Source organism: Poeciliopsis prolifica, unplaced genomic scaffold (genome assembly GCF_027474105.1).
Source record: "Poeciliopsis prolifica strain line A6 unplaced genomic scaffold, Auburn_PproV2 SCAFFOLD028, whole genome shotgun sequence".
In the NCBI taxonomy this organism is placed as follows: domain Eukaryota; kingdom Metazoa; phylum Chordata; class Actinopteri; order Cyprinodontiformes; family Poeciliidae; genus Poeciliopsis; species Poeciliopsis prolifica.
The window spans coordinates 4,755,109-4,778,348 of NW_026562403.1; the positions used below are offsets into that span (position 1 = coordinate 4,755,109).

At 41.9% G+C, this 23,240-nt stretch overlaps 1 protein-coding gene across 1 annotated transcript in view; it reads left to right on the plus strand.

Annotated features, from left to right (window-relative positions):
- The first annotated feature begins 6,359 nt into the window (after positions 1–6,359).
- fam222aa (family with sequence similarity 222 member Aa) overlaps positions 6,360–23,240 on the plus strand; it is a 67,231-nt gene continuing 50,350 nt past the window's right edge. The window contains exon 1 of the mRNA XM_055048924.1: positions 6,360–7,283. The gene's annotated coding sequence lies outside the window, so the exon portion shown is untranslated. The remainder of the gene's footprint in view (positions 7,284–23,240) is intronic.

The following is a 23,240-nucleotide window of genomic DNA, read 5'->3' on the forward strand; positions in this document are numbered from 1 at the left end:
GATCCGTCCCGTGAAGCGCTCTTGCAACAGAAGCAATTGCTGTGTTCCTGACAGCCCTGCCTAAACCAGCTGCTTTTCGGAGGAAGACTGTGTAAATACGCTCAGCGTGAGACGGCGTTTGTTTAAGCACGTCTTAAGATGATGTCTCATCAGCAGTATCAGTTAATACGTTAAAGTTCAGATTTTGCAAAACGCTGACATCTTGCTTGTTCTTTTTTAATAAAATAAAAATGCAACATTGATCTTACATATTTGTATTTTCCTGCATGTTTTGTAGTACCTCATAATACAAGGAAACTGGTAAACGTGTCTGTTTTTTATATTCTATTGGGAGCTGCAGGTACCGCAAAGGTGCTGACAAACAACATGAAAGGTGTTAAGAACGGTTTTATTTTCTCACACAGTAGTGACAGCTAGATGCAAGAACTGCTGCTTCAAAGCTTTCCACTTACCAAATCGTCATAGTTAGGTGAAGCAAACTCAAACAGCTTTAGGTCCCTGCTGCTCCTTTGTGTCTTTGAGTTTTTATGCGGAAGAGGAGGATCCATGGTCAAGTTTAACAAGCCCAGGTGTGGCAGAGGCCATAATGTGCAAAACCTCCCAAGCTTGAATCTAATTTAATACAGGAGTTGAAAATATGAAAGGCACTGACTTTCATACACCTACATCATCCGTTTACCTTGAAGTTTCTCCATGTTTTACCACTTTACATCTACAAACGTCTGTATGTGTTGTTGGGATTTATGTAAAGGCAAATGCCTATTTATGCATAAATGTGAAAAGAAAGGCAAAAACATAATGGTTTATGAAATAAACATGAGAAATTGCAGAATCACCTTTCCTTCCGGTTATAGCTGCACAATTATAGGGGTAAGTTAAACATATTTGTTTATCCTTCTTTTCCAAATATTTCAAACTTCATTTGATTGGACTGAGAGCATCTGCAAACATATTTAAAATCTTTCCACATATCTCCAATTTCATTGTGGCCTGGACTTTGAACCATGTCCCACGTTCAAATAAATCTCCTACTGGGAGGTGAACTAATTTGTAGCCTACAAAGCCAGGGTTTTGCTTTCAAATGCCAGATATTTTGAAGGAACTCAGATTTGCAGAAAACCTCTTTGATTTAAGGCACATTGCATTCACTGAAGTTTCTATTATAAATAAGTTCTGCAGATCAAATCTGCTCATATTTATCAACTGGTAGCAGAAGAAAAATCTGTCAAATATTATTATAGAAAGTGCATTAATAATGTAACTGTGAGAACAAATTTGACCTCAAAATTTATTTTTATCTGTTTTTACAAGTCTTTGAACATTTTGGTGTAAATATTTTTTCAGTGTTTATGTGCAATTATTTATCCAACCAGAGCATATTCTTGGGATCAATTGTATTATTTAGAGCTGAATTTCTGCTTTTAGTGCCAGGACAGTAATTTAATTGTGCAATTAAAAAAAATCAATCACTAATGACAATGCACCACACAATTGAAAATCTGCCTGAACCCCTCGTGCATGAGGGAGAACATGCAAACTCCTTGCAGACAGACCTTAGCCAGGATTTAAACCCAGGACTTTCCTGCTGCAAAACTACAGCGTTAACGCTGAGTCACCAGGTCTCATTTGATCAGAAGAACTTCTTCGAAATGTTTGCCTTGTCCCCTACTTAGATTGTAACAAACTGCAAACAAGACATCTTCTTTCATCACTGGATATATACACACAGGTGGACTCTAAATAAAGTCGGTTTTACTTTGATTTTTTTAGAAATATCACAATAAAGAAAACTGAGTGCTTTGTCTTTCAGGCTTTGTTTTGTAATCATATAAATCACTTTTTTTTTTTTTTGCAAAATCTTGCATCCTTTTATGACATAAAATCACAGATTGAAGTTTGAGGTTTTTGTCTATTGACACAATTTCAAAAGAATCAATTATGCATGGGTATTGCCAGACATTGTCTAGTTTGTCTCAGTGAAGTTCAAGAAACGTTTGGAGGAGTCTAAGTTGGATTTTTTGTTTTTCAGTTTCAGACGTTTTGAATTTGATTCCAGTCAACTTTGTGTAGCCCTGCTGTCATCCTTACTCAACATTACTTTCTCTTTTACTACTCCTCTCTTCCAGTTGATGCTTGTCTTTTTTTGGCCCACCCCACTCACTCCCTTTCCCGTCACCCTCATATAGTCCCTGCCGATCTCATCCTCCACCTCTGTGTCCTCTAACCACTTGACACCTTTTCAGATTCATCCCCATCAGTTGGCAGACAGCGTGCATTTCACCCGCAGGGCACAATGCAGCGATCCTCATGAATCAATGGCAGATAAATCAATGCTATCTCTTTTTTCCATGCCTCCGTTGCCATCGATTTCTTCCCCCCTCTCTCTCTCTTGCTGTTGCTTTGCTGTTTGTGGAATCTTCAACTTTGCTCAATTGAACTGAGTTCACTTTCAGGAAAAAATTGTAACAGCATAAGGCTTTCAGCTCTAAGACAGACACTAATGTTTGTGGTTGGAGCTTTTATTTATGAGATGCTCCGTTCAGAGAGATGCCACGTGGTGATTTTTAATGTTTTTTTTTTTGTTGTTTTTTTTTTTGCTGAGGCTGAACCTGAATTTACTGGTACCGTGAACCTGCTTTCCAATGAGGCATGCAGAATGCTTGGCTTAATTAAGACTTTTCAGTTTGAGCCAGAGCTAATGTCTAAAACAGAGACAAAGCGAATATCCTTTGATCATATTTACTGGGAAAGAAGGAGCTGCGATTAGTATGTAAATGAGCTTTTCTTTTGGTGTTTTAGTGAAGCAGTCATAGGTTTTTCCTGGCAGGGAAATATCTAAACATGATTTTATTTCCAATCATCAGGCTTTGCAGTCTGTCAGAGAGAATGATTTCTGAGAAATGCAGAGACACATACATATTATTCTGAAGACTACATTTAATATAGCCCAAAGAAAATTATCCACTGTGATATTTCACTAGTCTCCCCTATAAATAATTCATTGTTTTTATGTGCCCTCATGCTGCCGTGGGGATTGGAACAGCTGAGTGTTTTCATAGCATATTTGAGTCCAATCTTCTGTGTATTGGGCATGCTCTAATCAAGCCACGGTAAACATGCCTTGAATGTTTGTTGAGTCATCTGCTTATCAGCTAATCAAACGACTTATTTGCCCGTGCCACTGCCTTGGTGGTGAACGGCACAGCTCCGGTTTAGTATTTTTCAATTATTTGTTCATCTGTTTGATTGACGCTATGGCAGTGCAGCGCAGGTGATGTGGGTGAACTCCACAGCCTTTCGTGCATGATGTATAAGTGCACCACAGCGGCAGAGAGGAAGAGTAATAGAAGCTAATACATTTAAGGGATCTACAGAGCAAGGCAATCCATTGTTCTGGAAACTTTCTCTCTCCAGGAACACATCTTCAGCCGTTTGTACAATTTCTCATGTGGGTGCAGGACCTCATAAAAGACCTATGCATGCACAGAGCATGTGGTTGTTTCTTTTTGTGAAGGGACTAGCATGAAAGTGCAAGTCATAGAGAAAATTTCAAAGGCAGGAGCCAGGACGACGACATCGAGCTGCCAGGGACTGGTGAGCAATCAGATAGGGCAGAATTGATGACCTGGCTCAGGATGGATTTCTTGGAGCGGGCTGCCAGACCGAGGTAATACTTTCAGGCTCTTATCAGCACTGGCATAAGCTGAGTGCTGCATCACCCACTTCCCAGCGTCAGCTTATTATGAGAGTCCATGATGTGTGATTGCTTGTACCGGTTTTGTGAGTCCCAGGGTCTGTGTGCACAGGCCACAGTCATCAAGAAGAAGAACAAACGCAGAGCCACGATCAAGGTGCACTGCTCACTTCCTTGCTGTTCCACTGACATTTAACCAAAAACTGGCACTTTGCGAAGTTTCATGTTCCTTTCGCAAGGTGATCTGCCAAAATATTAATATCCACAGAACCTTTTCACATTGTGCCACATTATAATCAGAAACTGTATTTTATTTTGCTTAAATTATGTGATAGACTAACAGAATTGTGCATAATTGAAAACTTTAAGGATAATTCAACAACACGTCTGCATTCAGCAGATTTACCCTGAATTTCCTTCAAAAGTTGCCTCAGAGTGTAACAAAACCTCCGTATAAATCCTTTTTTCTGTGAAGGTCTCAGAGGTTTGTTAGAGAACATTAGTGAACATTTGGTATCATTAAGAACAAGGAACACAGCAGACAGGGCAGGGATAAAGTTATGGAGAGGTTCAAAGCAGGTTTAGGCTATAAAGCAACATCCTTATGTAGCGCTGTTGTGGCACTAATAGCTAGATGTAACATAAACTCAGAAAACTGGGAAACAACTACTGGAGCTGATGTCAGTAAAAATAAAACAACTGAGAAAACAATGCTTGGTTGTGGTACCATGAATTTGAAAGTTAAAAGTAAACAACACACACACACAAATAGAAAATACAAAGAATGACCCACAGAATAAATACAAATATAAACAATACTGCAGTTAAGTTTCAAAAGTAATGTGCACAAGGTTTGGTGGAAAGCAAAAACAGTGTCAAAAAGATGACTTATCCCCCTATTAATAAATACCACCAGTCAGCACAAATATCACTGACACACTTAAGGAACAAAGTTCATGATTTTATATAATCAAGCTATTTGAGGAGGAATATCCTTGCACAATTGTCCATAACGGAGAAGAGATATTAGTGGTGTTTGCGTGTCAGAATAGAGAGAGAAAAGAGCAAGCGCTGTAATAGTCTTATACCAGACATATGGAGGGATTTGCAGGCCTATGTTGCCACTCCATACAACGTGGTTGGCTGAATGTGTCATGTCACTATGGCCACATGACTGACACATACTAAAAACATACTGGAGACGCACAAATCTGTGGGGCAATGGGCCAATGTCAACATTAATGCCGGTATGTTGTGGATCTTTAGCTTTGGACTCTGAAATATAAAATCCCTCTTCATTTTCAAAAAAAGGACCAGCATTAGAGTTATTCAGTATTTAAACTACCGGGAGAAAAAAGAAACAAGTTTTACTGGAAGAAAGTTGATCCAAAAACCTGGATGCTACCATCACCATTATATGAAAAATGTTTGTTTTTTTTCAGTGTTGTGCTTTAAACTTATCTGTGTCACAAAAGGTCAATGTAAATTTTTATATTGATGTTTCATCGGGTCATAGCAAATTCTTGTACAAAATTTATGAATATTTTAGCAAGGCAAGTACGATTGTTTATTCCATCCATCCATCCATTTTCTGTTCACCCTCGTCCCTAGTGGGGTCGGGAGGTGCTGGTGCCTGTCTCCAGCTACGTTCCAGGCGAGAGGCAGGGTCACCCTGGAAAGGTCGCCAGTCTGTTGCAGTAACAATCCAACTTGGACCAGAAATAAATACACAATTGACCACTTATTTGTTGAAAAGGTCTTGGCTTTGGAGAAACATCTGGCTGCTGCAATGTCACTGCTATCTTGCTGAACAAATTGCTGAACACTGTTCCACTGGGCTGTAATGTGGTAGATTTGTATTTGCCTCCCCTCTCCTGACTGTTACCTTTGTACAAAGAAGACTCTTTCCATCCCATGTCACTTCTCTGCAAACCAAAAGCTTGAACAAGGCATTACCTTGCACTAGAGCTTGCAAATTTTTAATCTTGTCCATTTTTTTTGTTGTTGTTTTAACAAAGACATACTGTGTCACACTAAAGGTGGAAAACGTGTTCAAATGACTCATCCTGGCTTAAATTTATAACACAAACCCATGGAATTTTGAGAGCCATTATTATCACCTCTTTTAATAAACTTCCCACTAAAAATATATAGAAAGTGTTCAATTTTGCTTAATGTGAGACCTGTTAATGACACTCTAGGTCACTACAGTACACATTAGGCTGAAAGAAATCACGTCTCATCTCATTCAGATCTCATCAGGATCTTTATTTCTCCCTGCAGACCAACTCTTGGGTCCCTGCAGGATTCTGTTCGTCCCATTAGAGGATGCTGCCTGCAGCTCTCAACCGGAGAGCCAAATGAGAACCGAAACGTTGCTTTGCTTAAATAAGTTGATCAAAGATCCCAATCTCGGTCACGCCACTGCAATTTATATCAAATCTTCCTCCTTTTTCTTGTTATCTTCCGCGTATATAAACAACGTGGTTTCAGACGCTCGGACGCCGGAGCGTCTCTATGGTAACAGCCTTCAATTACCGGTGATTGGCCAACCCGTGGGAATGTGTCTGTTCCCGGAGATATGTGATTGGTCGGGGGGCGGTCTGAGCAGCCTGACAGTCTGCAGCGTTCCGGGTTATTGTCAGTCTCGGCGGTTCGGCAGAAGGGCAGCACCGCGTCCCCGGAGCTGCCTCAAGCAGCTAGCTCTTTATTCAGACGGAGCGGTTTCTGTATTTGGTTTAAACGCCAAAAGAGAGGCTGGTTGAGTTTTGCAAACTGAGGTTGCTGCAAGACCGCATGTGGAAATCTGCGCCTGAATCCGGAGGAAACGCATCCAAGAGAGAGAAACCTGCCGACCCCCTCAGAGAAAGTGACGGACGGAGCAGAGCCTGATCGCCGGGATTTTTTTTTTTAAATATATATATTTTCATCAATTTAGGATCTTCCAGGCTGCTGCTTTGGCCCTGCCTGGATTTCGTTCAGGGTATATCAACACAAAAAAATTGCCTGAATCATATTCCTAAACATTTACGTTGGCGATCTACATTTTGAAAAAAAGGAGACGGACCCACGCGTAATTACAGCGCTGGATTTTTTTGTTGTTGCGTAAAACAGTTTTTCATTGTTTGGAAGTATTCTCAAGCGACAGAAAAGAGCGAGTGTTTCTTTTCACTTCGCTTTCAGAGGTTAAGCGCTGAAAAACGAGAAGCGCTTCTCGGTGCGCAATCCTTCCGAGGACGCTTCAGAGAGACTCCGCCGACCTGCGCTCTTAACCTCCACATTCTGTCGGCAGCCAAGTCGAGCTAATAAAAGGGAGGAGGGGAAAAAAGGGGGGGCGAAGCTTATTAACTTTGCATGCTCGAGGCGAGATTGTGGAATCTTTAATTTTTGCATACCGCTGGAAGACGAGGATAAACTTAATCGGCATTGAATCTTTGCAGAGAAGAAGCAGCAGCAGCTGGATTTCTGGTGGTGGAGGAGGGGGGGGGGGGAAGCGGAATGAATCCTTTTTAATTTGGCCCAAAGAAGAATGAGGCAGATTGCTTAACGATTGCATGGAGTTCTAGTCTGCAATAAGGAACAATTTATGGTAGGTATATTTAGCATTTTTCCCCCTTGTCTGAATGTTGTTTTTTTTCCTGCATGCCTGGATAAATTCTTTTAGAATAAAGATCGCAACACACGGATGTCTCTGATTTAAAGCCTTTGTTTCCATACGTGACCCACAATAAACGCAGCGTTGTTAGAGAGAGCCGAATAGCTTTAGGAACTGCTTTGATGTTTTAATATTGGGGCTTTTTTTCAAGCAAGGGAAGCAATTAAGCGTGTTGTGGAGGGCAGTGCACCGCGGGCACGGGTGGCTCTGGGAGAGAGAGAGAGAGAGAGAGAGAGAGAGAGAGAGAGAGAGAGAGAGAGAGAGAGAGAGAGATTGCGGCTCAGAGCAAAAGGTGCGAATTTGTCATCTGTCTATCCGCCCCCGTGCGTCACATGGTGCAATTAGACATTTTCACTCATATATCATGTCTTACATGCGCTGTGTTGGAGGGCTTGTGTCCATAAAATGCTCAGGGGAAACGTGTGCAAAACTTTTTTCACTTCATGCTCTGAGCTCTGCAGCGAGACTGTCCGTCCCTGCAGATGCCTCCCTCCTCTGCACGGACTGCCTTATTGTAGGCGCATCTGAAATTCACGCCTTTCCTCGGAATATAAATGCGAGTTAATAAAAGTCAGTGTCTGAACTTTGAGCCTCGTCGGCTTGCTGAGGTTGCTTTGCAATATTTAGCCTCATTGCTCACGTTGCAAAGAGACGAGCTTCACATTATGCTGACTGAGCAGTGGAAGAAGAAGAAGGGGGGAAAAAAAGCTGCACCAAGAGTGTTTTATCATTAGACTGTACAAGCATCCATCCAAATTGATCTTCCTCTCGCTGGCTCCAGTCATGCTCTGTCTCGCAGCCCTGCAGATAGGGCCGGCTGACTGAATGTAATATGGAGAGGCCCCCTCCTCCTCATCATCCTCCTCACCAGCAGCAGGGACGGCCGGCGCCCCCACAGTCAGGGCACCTGCCATCGAGTCCTTCCTGGCTGTATTGAATAAAACATCCAGTGATGTATGAGACAGGAGCTGCACCCGCGGGGACAGAACTGCCTCATTTACTTCCTCCACTCCGCGCCCATGACCTGCTGAGCAAATTGTGCTCATATTAGCTCTGTGGCTGCTCCTCACCTAAACAAATAGTCTCCCCAGCATAATGCTTGCCTTAACTCAACATGATGGTTGGACAAAAGCATGGGAGAATGGAATGGCATGGGGGGCTGAGCTTCAATATCTGGGTCACTGAGTTATCTTTTCGGAGTTTGGAGTTGTTGTTTTTTCTGCCTCTTTGTCTTTTGGCTTACTGTTAAATCACGATTTGGACCTTCGTATCTCCAAAGCATTCCTCATTTTGTAGCTTTTTTTATTCATTAAAAAGGAGGATGATTGGTACTTTTAAGATGTTAAAACCAGTGGCCCCATCAGAGGGGGGGAACCGTGCTCACCCCTATGAATTTGCACCACTCTGACTCTGTTGGCCACCCCGTTGCCAGGCAATATATTATGCATAAAACGCTTTCTTCTTTTCTCCCAGGTGTTTTTCACGAGTACTTTCCATTTCATTCCTTCTGGGTTTCATTTGCTTCATATTGACTTTTTAATATGCTGAAAAAGAAGATGCCTGCTTCCGAAGGTTTGGTATCTGAACAAGCACCAGTTTGCATCCTTTGCACTACTTTGACAACCAATGATTTAAACTGGTTTTCTATATCCTACTTCAAGTTTATGCTAGTAAATCTGGGTTTTATAACTCCCACTAAATATCAACTACCAGCATTAGGTCACTTTGTGTTATTTTGTTGGTTGGTTGGTCATATTTCTTAGTCAGCTGGTTCAAACAGCAATCATCACTGATAGAAATAGTGATACAACCAAATACATAGTCGTTACAAAATATATGTAATAGCTGACCAGTTTTATTATTATCTCTATAATTTGTTAAATATGAGTTAGAATTAAAAGATAAACAAATACAACATGGCTGGAGTGAAAGGGTGCATAACGGTTTGTTGACAGGTAGAAGAAAATGGACATAAAGAGTTTTAGACTAACTGTGATTTAACCCAAAAGAGGATAATGACCCAAGGTAAATTCAAAGTAGGTGTAACACAATTTTTAATACAGCAAATTAGATAAAATTATATGTGAGATTGTATCCTTTTTATGAGCATTAATTTCTATAGTTCGTGGAAATAATTACAAAAATAACAGTTCTTGTACATGGATACTGACGGGTTTAATGGTACAAAACTGAACAAGGCAGGGAGAAATGTCATCATTTTAAAATAAAACAGGATAGAAAGTAACAAATAGGTAAACTGACTCAAAGCCAAATTTGTATTCATTTCTTTATTTTGTCCTTCTTGTTGTGAAAAGGGTTTTGATTTGGGGTGCCACACCAAAAGTACGGTTAGAACCGGCGACATCCATTTAGAAACCTCCTGGCGCACCTGGTTAAAACTAAAATGAGTTTTACTCAGCAACCTAAATCCTGAGAACTACCGCATTCCTCTACTTACTGAGAATATCCAGATTACTTATGTAAAGTCCAATCTGTTGTATTCATCAAATTTGCCAACAGCTGGAAGGTCGAGATGTATATTTTACGCAATGCATTAACAAAAAGCAATACGCTAAGAGAAGCCTGGCATTTTATCAATTCTAGCAACTCAAATTGCATATCGCTCTGATTGATTGATAGCTTTTGGGCTCCTTACCGTATTCTTTGCTTATTAAAAGTGCCTGCCTGATGGGAATAAGTGAGCTGCTCTCATGAATATCGTTAAAGTTGCTGAAGTTTAATTTCCTGTGCTGTGTATTAATCTTTTTTAATCCCTGCATGGTTTGATTGTCTCAACACCTTCCCAGAGGCAGTAAAACTCATTTTGGCACTTAAGATGACTGAAATAGTGGATGCAGACGGGTGTGTGTGTGTCTGAGAAAAAATGTGTGTTACTCAAGACCTACCTTATGTCGGGTCTTACATGTCTGTCTTATTTGAAGAAAATTATACTTTCTAGATCAGAAATAATGTTTCTTCTGTACATGAAAGTAAATATTTTGCTCTCATGTAAGTTGATTTTATAGAGCAGCAGATTGTTTCTTACCTGTAAAATATAAACGCTGCTCAAAAGAACAAACAAGATGTTTCACTCAAAGCCATGTCAACAGTGCCTCATTAGCCACCTGATCAAAGTGTTTCATATCAAAAGTCTACAGCAGTCCTTGTTTTTATCATGCAGCCAAACAAGAAGAGACATGCCCTTTTTTGTGCATTTCAATTTTGCACAATTGTATCTCTGCACATTAGTACCCGGGATGTGGCAACAGAGCATGAAGAGACAGAGCATAAAACAGAACCATCACTTCCACGGTCTGCTGAGAAGAAAACATGACTTTCAGAGTATCAGTACGAATGAACATAAGTGAAAAGGTTGTTTGGTCTCAAGCTTGATCTAAGTATTTTTCATCTGACATTAGGTTGTTGCAGGTAGTAGTAAAAGCTGTTTTTTGCACTATAGTGCGAATTATTTAGTACTAAACTATTGTTCCTCACTGTCTCTAACTGCGCTGAGTCATAGGAGTTGTGCTTAGCCGTCAGATAAAACTTCTGCTTCTGAACGGGGCAAAGTGGGCATGAATAGAACCGGTTACCTTAGACAAGCAGACAGTTTGGACTGTTGAGGGACATTAGAGCTTTACCATCAACACGCTACGGTTCAGTTGCGTACAAGAACTATATGATAAAATATATTTCTGTTTGTGACTGTAACAATACCAAATGTTGAAAAGCATAAGAAGTATGTCGACTTTTCCAGAGGATCATACATTATCCATTGTGTGCCCATTGGGAGTCTGATTTCCTGTTGTTTTGACCAATCTCCAGGGATTACCTGACCAATACTGTGCTCAGAAGACCTTGCCTGATCCTCATCAGGGTTATCTGCAGCCAGTTAGTGCATGACAGACAGCAGCATTCCTCCGATCTCCCCTTACTCCCCCTATAAACCTGAATGGAGTCACATCTCACCGGACTCCAAGGTTAATGTATAGCCTTTCATTTGGTAAGGTTAGGGACCGCTTGTCCATTTTTCTTCCTCGAGGGTGCCCTCGCAGATATGAAATACAGCCAGCAGACGTTTTCTCTTTTTTTGTGGTTAATGAGTACACTGCCATGACTGCCGTGCAGTTTATAGTTTGTTCCATAACTCAGCCTGAAAAGTGAGGCTATGCTTGCTTCTTCCAAAGACTTCTTGGGGGGAAGAGAGAGAATAAAGCAAATCTGACAAGCTCTCCAACAGCGAATTTGCTCCCCTTAAAAACAATGCCGCTCTTGCCTTCCTCATGGTCACATTGATTTGTTCTGGGTGACAATGCAGGCTGCTGTGAAATCACCCCAGCGCCATTGATCTCAAGGAGAAGAGGAGGAGAGGGAATGAGAGGCTGGCGACAGAGCAACATGGGAAAAAATCCACAGCTTGCCCTCTTCAACCTTAACCAGTAATAAAATGAAGGCCTGGGCTGCAATCAGATCAGCCCCTGCTGCACTCCGCCAGCCGCTGCACTGTGGTGTTAGTCTGTGCTTTGATTTGTTTTTTGGAGGCCCGCACATGCTGTTTGATTTGCTATTGTGGCTCGCCATGTTTCATATTATCAGCTGAACTCTTTATTGCTACTGTTTTCCATGCCAGAAGCGAGGCTGTTTTTATCTCGCACAGGCCTCTGATTAATCTTCCCCCCTCTATGCTGCCGTACTTTAATCTTGAATGGGAGATATCTGATTCTCCTCGGCTATTGAGGAAGATCAAACTTTAATGGAACAAGGAACTGCACATCATGCTAATCTCCATCTCTCTGCATTTTGGTTGACTGTGCTCCCTTGGGCTTTGTAGCTTTCTGCAGAAGCAGGAAATACATCAGCCAGATAAGATGTTTTCTCTTCATGCTTTGGTAATTTATTCCCTGTCGACAATGGCCACCATTTTACGTCTCTGCTGTCTGATTACCTGGTTGAAGGACGAAAACGGGTAAAAGCAAGAAAAATAATGGACACTTTTGCTCAACAGCCCTCTTAACGAGTTTACTATTTAAAGATGAGCTAGTGATTAAATATTACTGTTTCTTCATCACAGTTACTGTCCATGTGGTGGTTTGAAGATCTCCGAGGTTTTTCCAACATTACCTGGTGCTAATTTGGTGCTAGCGATTCTTTTGCCTCAGTACTTTATGCTATTTGGTTAGGAGAATTGCACTGGCATTATCATCAAGTACAAAAAACTAATATAGTATGTTTTAAACCACAGCTAAGTCTATGTTTTTTATTTATCTGCATGATTCTGATCTAAAATCTAAAAGCCAAAAACCACAGAAAAAGCCAAAAAAATGTAAAAGATATTGACCTTTTAAATTGAACAAAAGTTGGGTCAGAAGTGGAAGAACAGTGGGTTCAGTGTGCTGCATAAGCCTGTGCTCTTCCTGTAAAGCACTTTGTATTACCTTACCTCCCTTATTTCCAGCTTATTCCATAAATGCCGTTTCCGACTCATTCTTCTAAACATTGTTGGCCATATGGTGCATTCTATTTGGAATCAGAAATCAGATCTTCCAAGTTTCCTGTCGCAGATCCAATAAGAAAAACCCCTGAAGTCAAAATTTTGACGGAAAAAGTCGGGGGTTTGCCGAACAGCCCAGAGTATAGCATCCAATATGGGCTCCCCACACATAAAGCAAAGGGAAAGCTGTATGAATAAGCTATTTATTAATCCTTTGGTTTATATGTCATTAAAGCAGTAAAATACTAAGATCTCTTCCATCATTATTTGTCAGCATGTCCCTTCAGTATACAAACCCATACAAATGGGAATAAAAATACACTGTAATCGCCTCATACTGCCCAAAGCAGTTAGCTTAACTACTAACAAACACCACTGCTTTTCTCACATATAAAGTCATATATGTTTCCAAACTCCAACCTTCGAGTGAAAGCAAGTGCACATTGATTATTGTTTAGTGGCCTTAATAAATGATGCCCCAAACCAGCTGTTTTCAGCTGCTGCTACTGACTGGAGATCAGACGGTCTTAAGTCTGGAGCTTTCACAAACACATCATATACAAAGCAGTGCTCATAAGTAAACATGATGGCGACAGAGCATTTGTTTTCAGAAATTCTTACATATATTATGTTTTGCAATCCTTAAGGAATATTGAATAAAACGGTCATCAATTTGTACTTTTTCTGCCTTTAAGTGCCATAAATGTTTAGATACTCAAGGAATTGGAGGATCTCTTCCAGCACTATTTGATGGAAGAGATCAAATAGTTGTTATATCATACAAGCTGAAAGAAACTGAACTTTAAGTTGTACATCAATCAGCCACATGTCAGAGAGAATTGACACGACAGTCATCTGATTCTGGTCAAAAGACAATTTCTCAGTGTAATGTCTAGTTTCTAGTTCCTTTCTCTGTGGTCATCAGTGTTTACACAATAAAAGATCTAAGACTGATCAGCAACGTTCAACTCTCCTTTGCTTTTGTCAAGTCGGTTTTCCATCTGATGCTGTCTTTTTTTTCTGCTGGTAGACGTGGAAAAAATTGTTTAATTAAAATGTGACATATTAATTGGGGTTTCTTAATACTTCAGCCCTCCTGCAGGTAAATGTACCAACCCTTTCTGTAATTATTGACCAGCTCCATGTTCAGCGCCTCAGGACAGAGCTCTCCGCTGCATGGATGCATCAAGGTTTGATGCTATTTATTACACCGCCGTAGTTTCAGGAACCATCCTTTGACCACTGCTTTAGTCTAACACTTCCTTTGTATTGCTGAGTAACAGGGCACATTATGCTGACCAGCATCTGGACCGCGACAGGCTCGATGCATTTTGTTGCAAATGGATAACGCTTATGGGGTGTCACACCTCCCGCAGACAGTTTGTGTCTGTGACAAAAAGAGGCTATTACCCAATTGTGTGGCCATTGCTGTAAGGTAATGAAATTTTCACTGACTGGAGAAAACAATGTTGTCTGGTCCGGAGCTGTAATTGCAAAAGCCACCTCGCCATATTTTTATTATTTTTTTATTTTTTTGCTCCTCTCCCGATTTCATTGTGAATGTGGGACGATTTAATAAAACTCCGGAGATTTTTATCATTTATTGCCAGGCTTGGCAGCCGCATGAGGGAAAGTAAGGCAAGGCATGCACAGATAAAACTCATTCTTGTTATGAATTTTAACCATGCTGCAGAGCATTTACAACAGAGCGGGCATGTGACCCATAGGGATATATTCATGTGTATGCATAAGGTTCAAGCAGGTCGGATATATTGTTAATATAAAAGCACCATTTTCTCTTTCTAAATGGAAGAGTATTCTGGAATTTCCGTCATTTTTTCCCGTGTTATTGTTTGTATCGGGATAGGGTTGAAAATTCATGGGATATTAGGCCTCCGGGGCAAGGAGCTTCAGTGTGCCTGTTTCCACTCTCACACAAAAACATAGAAATGTTGACATGAGGACATGTATGGACACACACACACGCACACGCACGCACGCACACTCCTAGCCCTGTTTTATTACCTCCTGCCTGCTGCTGGAATTGCTTTCCTCCCTCGAGTGAGCCAAGCAAAGCCGGCTTTATTGTGTTAACCTATTTGTGTGTCAAGAGCGATTGCAGCGTTCTTTATCTCTGTTTGTATTCGGACGGGGAGACGGCTGACGGGAGCGAGGAAGAGGGAGAGAGAGAGTGGCAGAGTGAAGAAGGGAGGAGGCGGGGGTTCACAGAAGCCAGGCGAGCCGCTGGAGTTTAGACGGATGGCCGGTCACCTCGCTCCACTATGGAGGATAATGACTGGTTGCTTAGCAATGACCCACCCCCACCCACTTCCAGAGTTTCATTCACGGCAATCATCTTTTCTTTTTCCTGTAAAAGATTTCATAAATAATTATAACATGGTGTCTTGTTTTTTATAGCAGGGATTGATGAGAGTTTGAGCCAGAGGCGGCACTTATCAACTCACTCTACTGACTTACGCTGGCGGCAGATTGATGCTTGTGTGTTTATATCTGCTCTGTTGGTGGAGTTTGACCAGGATTATGACCAGGCCAAAGCTCTATTTCCAGTCAGATAGCTGCAGCACTACAACCTTTGACCTATGTAATGCTGCAGCGTCGGCACTGCACTCAAACAGTTGCACGAGCAAACATTCGGAGTCACATATCCATGATTTTTTGATGGCCAACCAGAGGCCTGTGAGCGCAGCTTCTTGCGAGCTCTTAGGTTTATTAACATTTTTATTGAGTTGAACAAATTGCTGACCTTTTGTGGCATAATGAATAGGCTGGCTCGCTTAGGACACATTTGAGTTTTGGCACGAGTGACTGGCATCTCTCCAGGTTGTTAGACTCATGATTTGTTTATTCAGCAGGTGAAAATATTTAATGCTATGGAGTGTTTTGAAGCATTTCAGTTGCTTTTCAGCTTTTCTGTGCCTTTTTATTCCAACTGGCAATTATCTTGCCTCTAATCTATACTGGAGTTTTGAAAAACTTACACCAAACGCACCAACTAATCAACCTGGGCTCAAAATCAGACAATTCTGTGTGATCAATGTGTTGAACACTGAAAAATTCCAACTTTTTTCTGTTCAGTATTCATCAAACCATCTTTGACTATTTGGGGTCGCTTAGCAGACCAACCAGAAGCACATACTTTAACACACCTTTTCGTGTCTTATATTAATCAGCCAAAGGTTAGGGGCATAAGTTAAGTTGCTTCAATAGATGAGAATAATGCCTTCCTTTTTTGTTGGTTTCAAAACTGCAGTCTCTCATTTGTGTTGCATATGTTGTACAACAGATTTGCTCTGCACCCACATCGCTGTGGAGTTACGTCCAACTTGATAGAGCCGGCGCTGAGCTGTGGGCAAAGCTGTGAGCAAAGCTGAAATTTGCTGAACTTTGACCACAGCGCACAACTTAGCAGAAAGCAAGCAGTCAATGTGGAAGCAGAGATTTATTGCAAGCACACTGTGTTACAGTGTCTCTTATCAGACGCTTCTCTCGGTTGCTGATTCTCTTCATTTCTGTTACTTGCAGGTTTACGTCTGTTGGTGGGATGTTTTTTTTTCTGCCATAAGATAAACACATTATGGTGATAGGACTGCAGCTTTGCATTTTTAAAATAACCAGGATCTGCTTGCTGTTTTGTGCTGTACTCTGCTGTGAATGAGCGAGTTTCAGAGCTCATCACGGCCACGACCTAAGCAGATATCACCTCTAACGCCTGTGGCGAGCTTAACGATTGCAAGTTCTGGTCTGAAAAACATATTAACCTTTGCATCAAATATTATGATGATGTGACAGCCTTCTTCTGCAGTTTGGATAACTATTACTGACAATAATTTCACAGAAAAAAAAAATCCAAGCTATCCCTTTAAAGAACATCAGCCGTGTCTGATTTTTGCCCATCTGTGCTCTCTCTCCATATCCTGTTCAGTGCCATCTTCCCTCATCCCGACTCATGCACCATTGGTGAAATTGACAGCTTTGCACGTCCTGGGAACTTCAGACAGATAAAATAAACATACACATACACACGCGCGCGCACAGACTTCTGTGGCATGCTTCTGTGACTGCGTCTATAAGAACAGCTGTCCAGCTGTCACAGCAGCCAACTAGTCAGCCACTCTCCAAGGCAACATCTGTAGAGACTGAACGCACAAGGGCAGCCTGCCGTTCTCTGCTCGTCCCCAAAGACCAAAGAAGTATGTCAGACCTTTTGGCTGCACATTACCACTGACCACATCAACCGTATCGCTGGCTTTTGATTGAGAGTTATCTGCTCCTGTGCCACCTTAATAAGCTCTGCGGGGCCTTGAACTGCCAGTCACGTTGTCACGGTCGTTCTTAAAAACAAAACATTTGACTGGGGGGGAGAGACAAAGAACACAACCCATTATCGTATCCATTAATAGTCATCTGCCTCTGCATGGATGTGTGTGCACGTGTGTGTAAACAAAGTCCCAGCGAGCAAGGTGCAATGGCCTGGAACTGACGAGAACCTACTGGGAGAGTCTCTCCTCAATGCAGCCCACCCCTCTCCGCTCCTCCCTCCCCACCATCCTTCCCCACTCCTGGCAGCGGAGTGATGCTGAGGCAGGCGGCGGAGGGGCACGGAGCCATGTGAGTGGGGAGATGAGCAGAGCTGCGGTCCCCTCTGTCAGCCACAAACCAGGATCAGGCAGATCACATGGGACTCTCTCCTGGGGAAAAACAAAGGGAACAGGGGTGGGGGTTTTGGAGGTGGGGGGGGGGGGAAGCAGCTGTTTAGTGTTTTTCTCTTACTTCCTCAGCAGCTCACTTGTGTTTTTCCCCGCTCTGTCATCTTCTCCGCGGCTGTCATTACTTTCTGTCATGCATTTTTTAAAGATACTTTTGTTGGCAGTTTTTGGCTTCATTTGATAGCAGCAGAGATATTAGACAGATGTGAGGGGACAGAGAGAGGAGAATGACGAGTAACAGAGTTGGGACCCCATCATTAATGATAGTTGTTTAACTGAGGAATATTTTCTGCAAACACGGGGAGATTAAAGTTTGCCCCCTGAACATGTTACAATCATTCCTAAGCGTCATTATGGATGGAACCATTAAAGCAATTGATAACTGGGCCTCTCAGACACAAAGACAGCTGCATATTCATTCAGACTGCGGGCGAAATGTGATGGATCCTGTTTACTGGAGGTGAGAAAATGGTTTGGTGTCTTCGTTTGAGCATCTTAAACTTGTCCTTTAGCCAGTTTTTGTTATATATCCATGATGCCAGTTGTGAACAGGGATTGACAGAAACACCCAGAACAAGACGAGATGACACCCAACATTTGATAAAACGAGACTTCAGAGCTGTTGCTTGAAAACTATTATGCAAAAAGAGAAATGAAAAAACATGTTTCCTGAGATGCCCTATTACTTTGACAGTTCATCACCTGACCAATAACTCTCAATTACAAAAACTTCTTCTGCCTTTCCACCAATTACCTGGAGCACTGTGAACGCTCTTTGGAAGAGGAAACAAACAATGTGACAGACGAGATGCAAAGAACTTTTAATACTAGTTATCTGTTAGCTGCAGCACTAAACTTAGCATCTGGTTCACTTATTGCTGTCTAGACAAAATTGAAGCTGCTGTTTTGTAGTCATGTGCTGGTTTATTGGAGAGTGCTCTAAATATGAGGAAACAAAGCACATTTTGTGGAACGTCAAGTCCCTTTGAAAGTTTATTGTTTGCGTTTTGCTTTTGTTGAAGCACTGAATATGTTTTTGTGAGCTCAAGAGTGTGGTATTACATTTTCAGCTGTACCAAGATGGGATTATTTTACTTTTTTTTTTTTATCGTGCAGCGTAAGTTTTGCTGACAATATCACTTATAGCTACTAGCATACGAAGAAGAGTTTCCTTTTCTACCTCATTGCCAAAGATACTTCTGCTCAAACAACTAAGATGTGACGGAGGCTTCTTTACTTCTTATGTAACCAAGAATTACTTCCTTTCTTACTTAAGAATAAGACTCAGACATGGAAAGACATCAGCAGGACTGTGAGTTTAAATCAGACAATCCCACATTGGGGCCTAATAACGATAACCTACACTTACTCACCTGCTAACTGCAGCCAGATAGTGCTTTGGGTAGAAATATGGATATTTAATACACCCCTTGTGATTACACATTCTGTCATGATGGAGAGGAAATGCCTTCAAAACCAAATTCCATCTGGCTGTGGTGAAATCTCTGCACAAAGTCATTTTAAATGGTCCCCGTCCAGTTTTTGACAGCAAAATCGCCTGCTCATGACTTATCGTTTTATCATTTAAATTTCCCCTATTGACGCTTGCCGCCATGATTGACGGCAGGGCTGGAAAGCAGCAGCTATCTCAATTGAGCCGCGGCAGGCAGTTGGTAACCGGGACAATGGTCTCTCCTCTTTGCCTTGTTTTCGCATGTTTTCTGCTGTCACAGAAACCTCACTGATTGCTTCTTTGCCAAGACAGCATCCTATTAATCTTTTAAATAAGAGCTGCCGCCCAGCAGCATTGTTTGCTTAGAGCCAAGGACCTTGTGAGACTACACTGAAAAGGGTGAAAAGAAAGGAAAAAAGCAACAGCCAGGGTTGAATCAGGTCTCATTGTGGAAGGGAAAGGCGTCTTAAAACCAACAATATTAGGAATTTATTAGCTGCTGTGTCGTTGAGGTCTTAATATTGCCAGGACTCTCTGGCCCCTCCTGTTAGCTGTGTGGGCTCTGTTGTCCTCCGTCGCTCTCAGTTTTGACTCTCCAGGTGTATTTTGTGCTTTTACCAGTACTGTGGCACTCTGAATAAAAGCTTCTGTGTTTATGGCCCTTTTCTTTTTTGTGTGTGCTTATTGATCTCTTGTAAGCGTGGTTGGAATTGGCTTTATTTTCTTCAATTCTGGCCTCAAATAGCATAACAGCAGCATATTCTGAAATGGCAAGCCATTGATGTATTTTGATGTGACCTATAGAAGGTAGAATAAGCTTTTGTGCTTCGTGCTTAGCTGACAGTTTGTTTAGAGAGAAATAATGCTGTCCTTGACAAGTTTATTTTATTTTTTTTCAGCCGTTCCACCTTGAAAAGCCATACTCCGCTCTGATTTCATCAACCCGGCTTTTGTGTTTAATTATGTGTTATTTGTGGTAGGAAGTCTTTTTGTGAGACTTTCTTGTCAAGTGGTTGTAAATGGAGAGTAGCTGCAGGGCTTCTGACACCCTCTGCTCTGTAATGAGTGCCTTCCTGTGCAAAATAGCCCCATAAACCAAATATCTCTGGGATGAGGAACATGTGGCAGGAGTATTTGGCTTCTCGCTCACAGGAATGTTTATGGCATACGAGAAACGCTGGGATCACCGAATACCACCCTCAAGTCTTTTTTGTCTCCACTCCAGTCATGGAAACCCAGTGAGGCAGGGCAAACTAGATGACTAATAGACTCCCAGGTCAGAGCCACATGATAGCAGCAGTGCTGGTCAATGGAAATGGATATACTTTCCCCCAGAGCGAGGTACGACTGCTTTGCGATCATCTGTGCGGTCATGGCCTGGTGCACGTCCTCACACATGAATGACTGAGCGAATAGCTATTCATAGATATCTGTGGTCCAGAGCTGCTTTTTCATTTTGAGAAGAAACACAAAAATCAATTAGCAAGTAAGAAAATCAGACCCATCTAATGTCACAGTAATGCAGACTTTAGGGGAGTTATTGAGCTGCCCAAGGAAACAGTAGGCTGTTAATTCTGTGCCTTTATAGGGGTGTAACAAGACCTCTTTTGTGCTATGTTAAAGTATATTTCACATCAAATTAACGTCTGTCTCACTGAGCGCGACCCAGGAAGGGAGTTTGTCTGGTGAAGTAAGATATTCTTACGATCTCTTTTACGATTATCATTATTGTTATTATGCAGTGTTCCTGCAGGGCCCTAAAAAGTTATTCAAATTTGAAAATGTGACAATGTAGTTGACTGAACTTAAACATAAAATAGTCAAACAGGCCAGGGCTGAACTGGACAGTTCTACCAGACAATTATTCACTCAGGAGAAATTATTTTAAAGTAGTGTTATAATTTAACTTTATTCTACTTGTGAAAATGTAAAAATATGGGGATTTTCATTCGATCTTTGGGATTTGATTCACCTAACTACTATTCACCTCTGCAGCAGTCATTAGGCGAGAGGTGTGGTATAACCTGCATAGGTCTCAAGTCCATCACAGCAACACACAAACACACAGGTCAAAGCAACCACGCACACAAACACTCATACCTAGGGACAGTTAACCAATACGCCTGTGCATATTGGTGCATCGCATTTTTCAACATGACAAGCGTAAAAACGCACAGTTCATGGACCAGTCACACCTGCACTGGAGTAGACTGATTAGGTTTTCTGAGAAGGCAGTCATGGTTTGGGACTTCTCACTGAAGCCACGATCCAGATCAGGGACATTTTTATGTCGTATTTTTATTATTTAGTGACTGATTCAGCTGTTTGTTTCTGTTTGTTTCACCTTTTGGACTCAAACTCAGAGGCTGAGAAAGACTGGTCGATAACACTGTGGAACTCTGACTGGTATACTGGGGAAAAAATGGGATTTGTAGTTTTCCAGAAAATATTGCTACAACTTGAGCTGTATGCATAGTTACATTGTTCCTAGTTTGAATAGTTTTAAATGGTCTGTGTGATTAAATAAGAGGCATCTGTCTCTCAAATTTTCTAATAAATAGTTTTCAGCACTTTACGTACTTGTTTTTTTTGGGGGTTATTTTGCGTTCCGCAGCTTAAAATGTGCGCCTTACTATGAGACTGTCAGATGTGTGTGCACAGGGGTATCTTTTTATGCTTGTTTTCAGGTTAAATACAAACATTGCTGTCCCAGATTCACTCCCTCCCCCCTTCCATCCTCCTTCCTCCACATGATCTCAATCCTCGGCAACCAGCCGGAGCGCCTCACATGCAGCCACCAACCTCCTCCCCTGCGTCCAGCATCCGAAAGAAAACATTTCTCTCAGTTCCTCTGCTTTTCAAAGTGCTCACATAGCTTGACTTTCTTTCAAAGCAGTAACCCCCCAGCGCCACCTCCTGCCTGACCCCCTCCTCCTGGAGACAGCACTCTTGACCTGCTGCCCCATTGTTTCCAGCGGGGATGGATGGGGAGCCGCCTCTGCCGGCGCGATCCTTCACTCAATAGCCGCTCCATCTGTTGACTGCGTGACTCTGGGTTAGAAGCGGGGATTTTGCTCCGTCTGTGCTGGGTGTGAAAGGAGTTATCTCAGGGGGCTTCCTGAATGAGGCTTTAAAGCTGCAATAGAGGGGTGTTGTGATGCCTCACACACACACACACACACACACAACCCACCCTCCACCCATCATCGGCCCAACACAGCCGGCTGGGTGTGCGCAGGATGAGAGGCCTCTATTGTGCTTGTTCACAGGCCCCCGGGCAACAGGGTCACCTTGTCTCCAAACAAACGCTGCCCTCACTGGAATTGTTGGCACTGCATGTCTGTGTTAGCATGTGTGTGTCTGTGTGTGTGCTTGCATGTTGAAGAGGGGGAGCAGTATTTGAGTGTAAGAATGCATCATCAAAATGAGGGCAGAGGCCTTGCCTGTGAGGAACATTTATCTAACATCTCGGCTTTTCACATCACCACCCATTCAGCGCAGCAGGTCTGTGACGGGTTCAAAGGACGTCACAGGAACAGCCAGGGTGGTTTTACAGGTCAAGCTGCTTTCACTGAACATTTTGGAACTAAAAAAACCCAACAATGTCTACTCTGTATCTATTGTAGACAACACTGCGAGCAAACAACAGTTCTTATTTCCTCTTGTGGATTTGAGTTTCTGTCTGGTGAAACGTTCAAGTGCTGCTTTCAGCCCTTGATGCTGGTCTGCTCTGCGGTTTGTGCTTTTCATCGGTGTTTGAAGGGAACAAAAATGAAATCTGTGGGTGTTTAGACATCTGCTTCACCTTAATTAAGGGTGAAATTACAGAATGCAATGCATTTCTAGCTGAGGCCCTATATATTTGTACGTCTGAGTTTTTCTTAGCATTTTGCGGTAACCGAAAACAAACATTAATCCTCCCTTTCAGATTTTGTTTTAAGGTATCAAATATTATTTCACTAAACACATTTGTTTCAATAGAGGTTTTTGAAAATATTAATAATAGTTTTTCAAGCTTGTCAAAAATGTGCAACCTTGAAAGGATTGAGTGCTCTGTTCAGTTTGTCTTTTCTGAGAATTAGCTTGCTCAGAATTTGCTCAGCTAAATTGAGAAAGTTCTAGTTGCAACTTGGAATACAATGAGGTTGTATCTGTTGCTTTACTAACTACTATTGGGAATACAAGCTGACGACACTTTTTAATACAATGAATCCTGATAC